Genomic DNA, 11,937 nt, shown 5'->3' with positions numbered 1-11,937 from the left:
CATTTGGTGCTGCCACTAGCATTTACCACGTTACTGGTGATGCTTGTGTTAATATTGTATATGCTAAAATTAAATGCAATATAGTCATACAAACCCTGAACATCCATGGGATTTCTCCCAATATTCTGCTGCAATGACTCTCCTTAAAACCCACCTCTATGACCAATCTTTTGGTCATCCCTCCTAATAGCTCCTTCTTTGGTTTGGCATCCATTTTTATATGAGTACGCTTCTGTGAAGCACCTTGGAACATTTTTCTACGCTCAATGTGCTATATAATCGCAAGTTATTACTGAGATCAGTGGAACTCCAGAGAAACAGTGTAAACAGCAGAAAATGTATGTTTATACCATTTCTGTGGGGTTCTAGCAGTCATCCACCAAAGTTATGGCAAGAGACCGGGAGAACCCCCACAGAAATTCGGGGCCACATTCTTCTAACAAATATGGGGACCAAAATAACTCCTTTTCTAATATTAGTTTTTAAAAAAAAAGTAGATGTGAGTAAAAAGTGGTGGAATGCAGATACAAAGCACTATCTGACCACAGAGGTAATTTTGTGAGGCACCCATTTCAGTACAGAGCTTTGCTCGATGCGACAGCAGTTTGCAGAATCAGCCCTATAGCTTCATAGGGCCATCTCCAATGCTTGCTTGCATCTAGCGAGATCCCACAGCGAGAGAAACGCCTCACAAAATGGCCCTTGTGTGATTGTGCTTAGTGCTATTCTGATCATTCTTACCCTTCCAAAAGTGGAACAAAAGAACATGAAGTGGATTAAAAATGATGAAACAAAGCTATTATTTTCTTATTAAGGCCTTGTGAAAGTCATTAATGATGAATTTGTGCAGCACTCCCCCACTTCACAATGCTGGTTGTGCATATGCTCTTTTACTAGATACTCCCCTAGTTGGTGGCTGCTAGCTGTATAGTCAAATGGCTAGCTTCAGGGAATACAGAAGGCCCACCTCTATATCTGGTGAACTCTAAAGGAATTGCATCACTGCAAAAAGTATCTTTACTGGACTCATCATTGGCTTGTTCCTTTCTGAAATGGTACCTCTGTCACTTGTGCAGTGCTATGTAAAAGCACAAAATTGTTCCTAAAATGAGTGTCAGCCATGCATGCCACCAGGTACAGGGAATTTCCTTATCACGCGCATGGATCTGTAGGCATCTGTGAAGTCACAGAATCCTTCCCTCATGGTTGCCTATAACTGTTCACCAAATGAGTTGTAGATGGCCTTGACTGCACCTTGTAGTTTGGACCACAAAGTCTCTAAAGAAGCAGTCATGTTAGTTTTGTCTCACTTCGATCCAGGTCCTTCTAGTTGGCACAGTATTACCATCTTGACGAAGTAACCCATGCATAGTTTCTTAAATTATATTTAGCTCTCTATAAAAAAATTTTAGAAGAAATGAGTAGTAGCTGAACAAATTCCATCATCGTACAAAATGTTTAATCTCTATAATAATTTAAGTATAAATGGTAAATACTTACCAGTTATGGTTAATTGAGGTCACTACACCAGAAAATCATGTTGTTAGTGTAAGGTATACTGCATCTTGCTCATTAGTATCCATGCATTATGCGCTTGAAACCAATTTAAAAAGACAACACAATGGTGCACACAGGTCTGAAAATATATGTGCAGCTCTTTAATGGGATCTATAATGAAACTTTAAGCAACAAAGTAAATAAATTAAAAAGCAATGCCTAATGGTTATAGCTGGAAAGATAATCTAGAGAATTATCGTGTAGATCTCCATTTTTTTATTAAAGTATAATTTAAATTAAATAACCTGATAGGACCCACTCATGGTGATAATTACATCAACAACATAGAAAAGACAGCACAGGACAGCTACTATATTGTACAAGCCGTGGCTCATATTTCATTTAGAGATATAAAATAATGAAAAATGTAATCATTTGGATTGCTTTACCAGAGGAAACTGAAGTTAATCTATTGAAAAAACCCCAGGACAACTTGAAACATTTTACAAATGCCATCAGAAAAAAAGTGTACTGTATCTTCAGTACATTGTTAGGACTTTAAGAAAAAAATAACATTGGAACTATTGTTAAAAACTAGTTCCAGCGGTTGAGTACTTTGACCCCCAATGCAAAGGTCATGGAGGAATTTTAAACCCTGCGCCCGTTGGAAACTAGGTGAGGGGCAGTTAAAATAAGGGCAGCAACTTAACCCCAGGATCCCGCTGCCTTCCCACAGGATTGAATTTTAACCTGCTGTTTTCAGCAGGACACCCGCCGAAAGGCAGGGGGTCCTGCTTTAAATATGCAGATCAGGCCATAATGTTGTCAGCAGAGCCCAGTTGTAATTGCTGGGAGCTGTGATGTTGTTTTAAATTTTTTAGGTTTCCTGTTCGGTCAGAAGGAGCAGGAATGCTCTTCCAGGCCCCACAAAGAAGCCTTGGGCCTCCCTTGTGTCGGGATTCCTCCCCTCCTCCCCCCCGACCATGACCGCTTGCCGACCCTCCTCCAATCAATCTACCTTAGTTCCGGGGATCATTCCCGTGGGTCCCCGGTGGCAGGCTCCTACCTCCCATAATTCCGCTCCTGCCCGCTAGCCTGGCAGTGGGCTCGGTTGGCGGGCCGACAAGCTACATGTACATGAGGCCTGGCATTTAAAATCATCCGGGCTTCACACCAATGAGGGTGTTGGGATGTGTCGTCTGCCACAGATCCCTCCCCACTGCACCAATTCTGCCCCGAGTTAAAATCGACCCCCATATTTCTGAGTCCCAAGAGTGCATGTCATTTGGATTCCTTTATCTCAGTTTGGTAAGTTCATTGATTCTTAGCAAAGTCACTATAGGTAGTACCATGTTGAAACATGATATTGCATCTCATTCATGGTGATGATGCGGGTTCATTGAACTTGGCCGGTGTTCTGTGCTGATTAGAGTGTCATGCATGCCAACCTTAGAAAAGTCCATGGTACAGGCTGCGGCACTTTCCTAGTTGAATGGAAAAATGAATAGGGACTGGTATCCCTGAGGACAAAATATTTTAAAGGGATAATCTCTAAAACAACCCGATCTTATAGTAGTTAAAACACTCCACAACATTCTAGGCACAGGTTTGACTTCCGTAGCAGTTCAAATGTTGGCTCGACACCAACCCCATGTTGGTCACTGTTCTCTAGCAGTTGTTACATTCTTTTGAGTCTGTGGTTTCTTCTGGTAGAATGCGAGTAGGGTCAATATAATGGTTGGTCCCAAATTAATGATCACATGCATAGTTTGATAAACAGGAAAACCACAATCCTGGACTGTCACTGAAATTGGTTCTGTTATGAGACCATATTTTATATTATCTGTCCTTAGAGCAGAGAAGGTTAAGGGGAGATTTAATAGAGGTGCTCAAAATTATGAAGGGTTTTGATAGGGTAAATAAGGAGAAACTGTTTCCATTGGCAGGAGGACATAGATTTAATATAATTGGCAGAAGAACCAGAGGAGAGGTGAGAGTGACCACTCGGCTCCAGACCTCATTACAGCCTTGGTCCAAACATGGACAAAAGAGCTGAATTCCAGAGGTGAGGTGAGAGTGACTGCCCTTGACATCAAGGCAGCATTTGACCGAGTGTGGCACCAAGGAGCCCTAGTAAAATTGAAGTCAATGGGAATCAGGGGGAAAACTCTCCAGTGGCTGGAGTCATACCTAGCACAAAGGAAGATGGTAGTGGTTGTTGGAGGCCAATCATCTCAGCCCCAGGGCATTGCTGCAGGAGTTCCTCAGGGCAGTGTCCTAGGCCCAACCATCTTCAGCTGCTTCATCAATGACCTTCCCTCCATCATAAGGTCAGAAATGGGGATGTTCGCTGATGACTGCACAGTGTTCAGTTCCATTCGCAACCCCTCAGATAATGAAGCAGTCCGAGCCTGCATGCAGCAAGACCTGGACAACATCCAGGCTTGGGCTCATAAGTGGCAAGTAACATTCGCGCCAGATAAGTGCCAGGCAATGACCATCTCCAACAAGAGAGAGTCTAACCACCTCCCCTTGACATTCAACGGCATTACCATCGCCGAATCCCCCACCATCAACATCCTGGGGGTCACCATTGACCAGAAACTTAACTGGACCAGCCATATAAATACTGTGGCTACGAGAGCAGGTCAGAGGCTGGGTATTCTGCGGCGAGTGACTCACCTCCTGACTCCCCAAAGCCTTTCCACCATCTACAAGGCACAAGTCAGGAGTGTGATGGAATACTCTCCATTTGCCTGGATGAGTGCAGCTCCAACAACACTCAAGAAGCTCGACACCATCCAAGATAAAGCAGCCCGCTTGATTGGCACCCCATCCACCACCCTAAACATTCACTCCCTTCACCACCGGCGCACTGTGGCTGCAGTGTGCACCATCCACAGGATGCACTGCAGCAACTCGCCAAGGCTTCTTCGACAGCACCTCCCAAACCCGCGACCTCTACCACCTAGAAGGACAAGGGCAGCTGGCGCATGGGAACAACACCACCTGCACGTTCCCCTCCAAGTCACACACCATCCCGACTTGGAAATATATCGCCGTTCCTTCATTGTCGCTGGGTCAAAATCCTGGAACTCCCTTCCTAACAGCACAGTGGGAGAACCGTCACCACACGGACTGCAGCGGTTCAAGAAGGCGGCTCACCATCACCTTCTCGAGGGCAATTAGGGATGGGCAATAAATGCCGGCCTTGCCAGCGACGCCCACATCCCGTGAACGAATAAAAAAAAAGGTGTTTTTTTCACGCAGCGAGTTGTTATGATCTGGAATGCACGACATGAAAGGGTGGTGGAAGTAGATTCAATAGTAACTTTCCAAAGGGAAGTGGATATATACTTGAAAAGGAAATATTTGCAGGGCTATGCGGAAAGAGTAGGTGTGTGGGACTAATTGGATAGCACTTTCACAGAGCCAGCATAAGCACGATGGGCTGAATGGCCTCCTTCTGTGCTGTATGATTCTATGACACAGTGGGCCTAAAATTCCTTATTCAATAGTTTTAGTGAAGATGTCAAAGCAGGATTTCCTGTTTTGAGCTCGCATCAACTTTTTAACCAAAATTGTTAAGAGACGAACTTTCTATCAGACTACCTAACTACAAACTAAACAACTGTACACATTCTACCTAGCTACTCACAGTCCGAACTAACCCATCCATACACACTATACCTGTTCAGGCTTTACCTACTTTTACCCTAATTAATCTTTACACAATGTAATAAACTATGCAAATTATAAATTGAATATTTAAATATAACCAACCTCATTTGTTTTCAAACCATAGGAACATGACAATCTGGAAATCAAAGGAACATTATGCAGTTAAAGCACCTACTTTATACTGCCCAAAGCATAGATTAGAGTCCTGAAGCAAGCTTTAATCCCAGCCTCAAACGACTTGTACCTAACTTGGAATTCCCTTAGAGGACATATTTATCCATCTCTGCTGGGTTGTCTGAGGCAGCAAAAGATGAGGTACAGTAAAAAGCACCTGGTCCACACAATTTAAGGTTTAGATTGCAGGTTGCATTTTAAAAATTTGCTTTTCACCACTCTGAGCATTGGATCCACTCTCAGTAGATATTTAAAAATGACCCTATGAAAGCATTAATGTCACCTTAAATCATTGATTGGGATGAACTTGTCTTCTTTAGTGAATTATTTACTAATTTATTCCCATTTATCAATTCGTGGATCACCCATTTTATCGATGTTTTTTATCATTATTTGTTCATAGCTTCCAAGATATCAATGAAGTGTGGAAATCTTACTGCCTAATTTTACTATAAATCAGATGACATAAATCTTTTAATACCTGAAGCCACAAATGAATAGACTAATCCATATATACTCATCCAATGGTAATCAATATATCTCATCTATCTGTCCTATTGTTTGTGGAATCTAGAAGTAAAATTGGTCAAGACTAAACCAGACCAGGCTAACTACCTGCTTTTTGGATGCTTTTCGTGACATTTACAAAGAATGTAACATTTATTTTTGGTTTGAACTTAGATAAGCAGGGTGGACAGAGAGTATGTGCTCCATAAACTGGCAGAAACTTTATCTGTGTGGATTTCTCAATTGCTTAATTTTAAGACTCTTAAACATGATTGGCCAGATTTTCCTGTGAATTTGCACCCAAGGACATGCACATGGTAAAGCCAATTTCCAGCATAAAAGGTGAAGGAAATCCAGGTGTAAGTGTGTTACACATCTGGATGGCTAACATATTTGGAAACCAATTGATGGCCTGGAATTTCCTGTTGGGATGTAATCGGTCAATCACATTGAATTTTACACCAGTTGTTGTGCCCAATTTCCTGGTGGCAATTTAGACCAAAATTTCCTGCTATTAGCATATGGCAGAACGTAAAACTCATCGTAAACAAGTGGAAAATAGCGTAAACAATCAGGACACAAGGAAAGTGCAGAACTCACACCATATATTCCTTCTTTAAGAATAAAAATTAAAGTTTGAAGCCATCTAACCATGATTCATACACATTATGCACAGCATGTTTAAGAAAATACAATCGTGGAGGCGTTCTAATTTTTAATGCAACTCATACTGTGTCATAAAAAAGCATTCAAAGAAACAGAAAATACAGTACAGGTCTCAGTGAGGTAAATCATTAAAAATCACTTAAAAAAATTGCCATAAAACACCAGAAATATGACTGTTTCTTACTGCGCTTAAAATTTTGGGCATAATTTTACATCTATTCGAACCAGAGTAATCACAGGAAATTCGTGTTTCACAGGAAAATCGTATCTACTGTTTCTTATCATGGGGACGGAGCCATTACAATGAGCCATGATGAGTCCGGGCACAGGACATGATGAACGGGCATAAAAGATTAAGGAAATTCGGGTGTAACATAAATAGATGCGGAACACACTTACACCTGGATTTCCTTCAACTTTTATGCAGGAAATTGGTTTTACCATGTGCATGTCCTTGGGCGCAAATTCACAGGAAATTTGGCCAATCATGTTTAAGAGTCTTAAAGTTAAGCAATTGAAAAATCCACACAGATAAAGTTTCTGCCAGTTTATGGAGCACATACTCTTTGCCCACCCTACTTATCTAAGTTCATATTCCACTCACTTAAATTCAGACAGCTTAGGTCTCAGGTTAGCAGAACTTGGGATCTCAGAGAGTGCGCAGAATGCAACTGTAATTTAACCAGCTAAAACCACACAGCTGACCAGGTAAGATTCCTGCTGCTTATCCAGCCAGGGCCACCCTTTCCATTAGGGCATTGGCTTGCAGGACTATCTGAAACCGAATGGGACGAATCCTAGTATCTACCGACAGGTTTAACCATCCAGGTCCCATTGATAAGCCAGGCTGGCAGGTTAATCAATGACAATGCCCTGGAGTTCTGTGGACATAACCAGCTCATGTATCTGACCACTCATTGTGTCATACAGAGTTGACTCAGTCCCAATCTTCCATTGCCAGACATGTAGGCTTGACTCCAATGAGATCCCACTTGCCTCCTCCCGCCCCCCCCCCCCCCACCAAAGAAAGTACTTACTACTTGGTCATTAGGCAACTGACAGGTGGGTGGGGGGGGCGGGGGGGGGGGGGTGTTGAGCCCTGGAAAGAAGAACAACAAGTACCAGCAACTGCTCATTAGCAGCATGGTGAGCAGTACCAGTCACCATAACATATAGATACTTTGTCACCATCCTCCTGCCCATAGCATGGACAAAGACAATACTCCAATAAATCGTGGTTCCACCAGTTGGAGGTGCAGATCTTCAGTAGCAATTGCTTACATCACTGTACTCCAGTCATGCTAGGCACTGAGCACTCAGATATGCGGGATGAATTTCCTCTGGCTTTCTCCCACCGGAAGTTTCGCAGAAACCCTATTCGTGCGCCTAAACAGGACTTCGCCAAATTTCTGCCAAAGTTACAGCAGCAGAGTTAGAGGAGCTCCAAGGAAATTCATCCCCTGGTCTCCAGCTAATGCCTTCCAGCAATCATCATCCTACGTCTCAGATTTTCCTCTTCAGCTATATGATGGACATCCTGTACAGGACAACTTGTGATGTGCCAGTCATATTGATGCTCTAAATGTCAAATTCCAATGTCACTTGCCAGGTTTATCGTCACCAGCTGCTTAATGTAGGGACATCTTTAAGTGGCTTTGGCAAAAAAAAGTGCCTGCCATAAGGCTGACCACACATCAAGCAGCCGTTGTTGTAGGCCTGAGCCCTTGCTCCCTATAAACATTTAGCCTTTTGCCACAAAACCACCTCACCGTTCAGTCCTGGATCTTGCACGTGGGCATAAGGGGTTCTGAACCATGGAGGAGAATTGTTTGCCACATGTCTCCAATGCCACAAACTTAATCTGCATTGGGACTTTCCTGTTATTGGAGAAGCACGAGAAAGGCCAAAGTGCCCTTCTTCCCTTCTGCATGACCCTGAAGAATTAGAATCCAAATTAAAGTTGGAAGCCACAGGCTCCACACATACCAATAGGAATCAACAATTGGGATAGATCCCCATTGCATCTTTCCATCAATACTTTTGAGATTCCCTTCGGACCCATGCAAATCTACAAAGTCTCACTTGCGGGCAACCACCATCGCATCCCAAATTGCATAATAGAATAAAGAGAAGAACTGTTATCTGAAGTTAAGTATGGGACTATTGATTAGAATACTTTCTAGTAACTAATATGTAAGCCTCTGATTTTTGGCTGAATCTGAGTAAGCACCATAATTATCCACTTCCCAAAAGATGGATTCCAAAATTAGAATGAAATCCAAAAAAAACAAAGAAATATCAATGTTAAATTATCATTTTTTGTGATACACACAGGAAATATTCCAGGCAGAGATTCCACATGGAGATAAAAAGGTGACACTGGTCAAAACTTCAAACATTAGACAATAAATTTGGTGACAGGATTAGTTATCAAAAAATGGGTGTTGCTGTATACACAGAGTCAGATATAGAGAACACTTCATCTTCTCTCCATACTGACACACAACATCAATGTAGAGTGCATCTTCAGTTACCTGCACCTGGTACTAATGGTTGACTGAATTTCCATTCGGGATGAAGCACTAAGGACGCAGCTAAAGACGCATGTAAGCTCCTTTTAGTATGTAACTTAATAAACAGAGTTGTAAGCTTTTATTATTTACCTAAAGTATCTTATTTGTTCCTTCCAAAATTGATTTCCTGTTTAAACTTGATTGAACTTCTCTGTTTATAAATATTATGATTTATTTTTGACTCAAATTCTCCATCCCCACCCTGCGCCTCCCCCCCCCCCCCCAGTATAGACAAGATCCATTCTTTAACACTAGACCAGTATGTGGCTAATGCATGTTCTGCCAGACTTCATTATGGTTAGATTGTTTGGGCATAGTAATGGAGAGACTTGGAAATTGGTGGGATTTTGTTGCACGTACGCATCCTGAAATTTAGGGATGCGGGGTGATGGTTAAATTGTTGAAGCCTTGGGGGAACCAGGGTTCTGTCTGTGCATATCTTTGCATCTACATAATCCTTTCTGTATTTATCCATATATGTGTATATATCAACATACATGTATGTATATGTATCTGTGTGGACCACAGAGATAGCAATTATGAACTCTGTGAAATACAGGGTAGGTCCTGAGTGTGCTTTATTGAATTGATATGTTGGTAGTAATTGTGATTTCATGTATGTGTAAGGCCCATGTCTCAAGTGCAGCAGCTGAGAGTTCTGACGAAAGGTCTTTGACCTGAAACGTTAACTCTGCTTCTTTCTCCACAGATGCTGCCTCACTTGCTGAGCTCCTCCAGCATTTTCTGTTTTTATTTCAGATTTCCAGAATCTGCAGTATTTTGCTTTTGATTTAGTTATAATGATCCTTTTGCAGGTGTGAAAGAACAGTTGGAATCTGTTGCCACGCTGAGATGTTTTGTTTATTTTTAAATGAATTCTGTGGCATTACCTGCCGCTATCAAATCTCCAGTGTGAGATACATAATTACCAAAATTCATTTTCATAGGTGCAAAAAATTGGATCCAGCTGTGAGCGAAGAAATTTCCAAGCAGAAGTGTGATATATTTTTGGTCCTTCCATAAGAAACAAACTTTGTAAAGATGGTTCATGAAAAATCAATACAGTTTAAAACATTGAACTGGCCCATCTGATCACATCACAAGGAACAAGTTATGAACTCATCTTTCCTTGTAGTGAGACTGCTTCCTGTTGCACTCGATGGGTGTTGATGATTGAAAGAAGTCAGCAGCTGCTATGTACTTGAACTCCTAACTGAAAGATGAAATGAAACAGTAATAATGAGGCAGTGAAGAAAGATCAGAAAGTGGACGCATGAGAACATGGCATCAAGCAATAATAAAGCAGCGTCTCAGTCAGCCCAAGTGTTAGCAGAACTTAGTTAAACACTAATGTGTATGGCACAAGTGTGCTGCGGCTGCATCTACGATGTAGCTGCTAATGTCCTTTAATCATATGGGAGGAGGGCAGATTTCCTCTGGTCACTATCAGATAGACATAGGAAATCTCCCCATTATGTTTTCTATGATCACTATTTTTAGCAAAATTGAGAATGTGTTTTCTTAAAATACATTTATGAATTTGCTAGAAATAGTGAACATAGGAAATCTTCCAAATAGGATTACAATGTCGCTAACATATAATCACCCGAGGCAATCTTCTCTTATGTCAAAATATTTACTTTTTCCCTGTTTCAGAGAGTTATTCATTTTTTTAATGATCTAACTGGACTTCATCATGTAAGTCAAATATTGCAACTGTTATCAGTTTCTGTCATTGGCACACACACACACAGGCAAAAGCTGTCTCTCACACACACACACACACACACACATGCACTGGCAGAAACACACACACACACATTAGGTAGATACACCTAGGCATGTGTACATGCGCAAAAGTAAGACTAACATAGACACAGACAAATGCACACACAAAAATTCATACATACAGACAAATAAAACCAAACACATACATGTAGATGTAGAGACATACATAGATACAAGATAGAACCGCTGTCCTTCTGGGCTTCAATAAAATTATTGAAAATGGTATTTTACTGTTCCTTAGAAGTTTTTGAAACAATATTAATAGCTGACCCAAAAATACATAGACAGGGGTTTGAAATTACAGGCACTTTCAGAATGAGAGTTATGATGAATATTCAGACTAGATATAAATAACACCTGGAATTGGAGTTCTGATTACCATATGGCTATAAAACTATTGTATCTTTCAATAAATCCTCAGCACTGTATAATGCTGCTGACTTGTATCAATATTTTGTATATATTTGGATTATTCTCTTTGATTGCTATAGCCATGAAATGTTGATGAAGTACATATTGAAATGATCAAATATACCCATTGAGCAATTCAAAATGATATCATGCGGTAAGTGTGGGAGGAAGGAGGTTATATTGTACCTATGGTTCCCAAAGCTCTCCACCGCTGGAGTTTTGCTCGTGTCGTTTCTGGGTTTGTTGCAGACTAATTGATAGAGATAGATTGCGATGATTAGTCAACAACTCCATTATCGTTGTATCATGCAACTACCAGGATAGTAGAAGGCAAACTAGATGGACCGTGGTCTTTTTTTGTCTTGCAATTCCTATGTTCCTATATCAAAATGCACAGTTTAGTCACACCAGTGCACAGTGGCATGAGGCAGGGATGATGCAGCTTTCAGTCCTGCTCTGACCAGTTCCTCATCTGAGCTTGTGTTGAGTAGGGAGACCCTGAGTAAAGTCAGTGGTGTCTCACTGGAAGGAGAAGAAAGGGGAGAAAAATCAGATGGGCAGACCCTGGCATTTTCTAGCTATGAACACATTGGCAGTGCCCTGGAAGCAGGCTATGTCCTCTCAGCTGCAATAAGATCTG

The sequence above is a fragment of the Heptranchias perlo genome, chromosome 2, assembly GCF_035084215.1.
Source record: "Heptranchias perlo isolate sHepPer1 chromosome 2, sHepPer1.hap1, whole genome shotgun sequence".
Classification (NCBI taxonomy): Eukaryota; Metazoa; Chordata; class Chondrichthyes; order Hexanchiformes; family Hexanchidae; genus Heptranchias; species Heptranchias perlo.
This window is presented reverse-complemented; position numbering follows the sequence as displayed.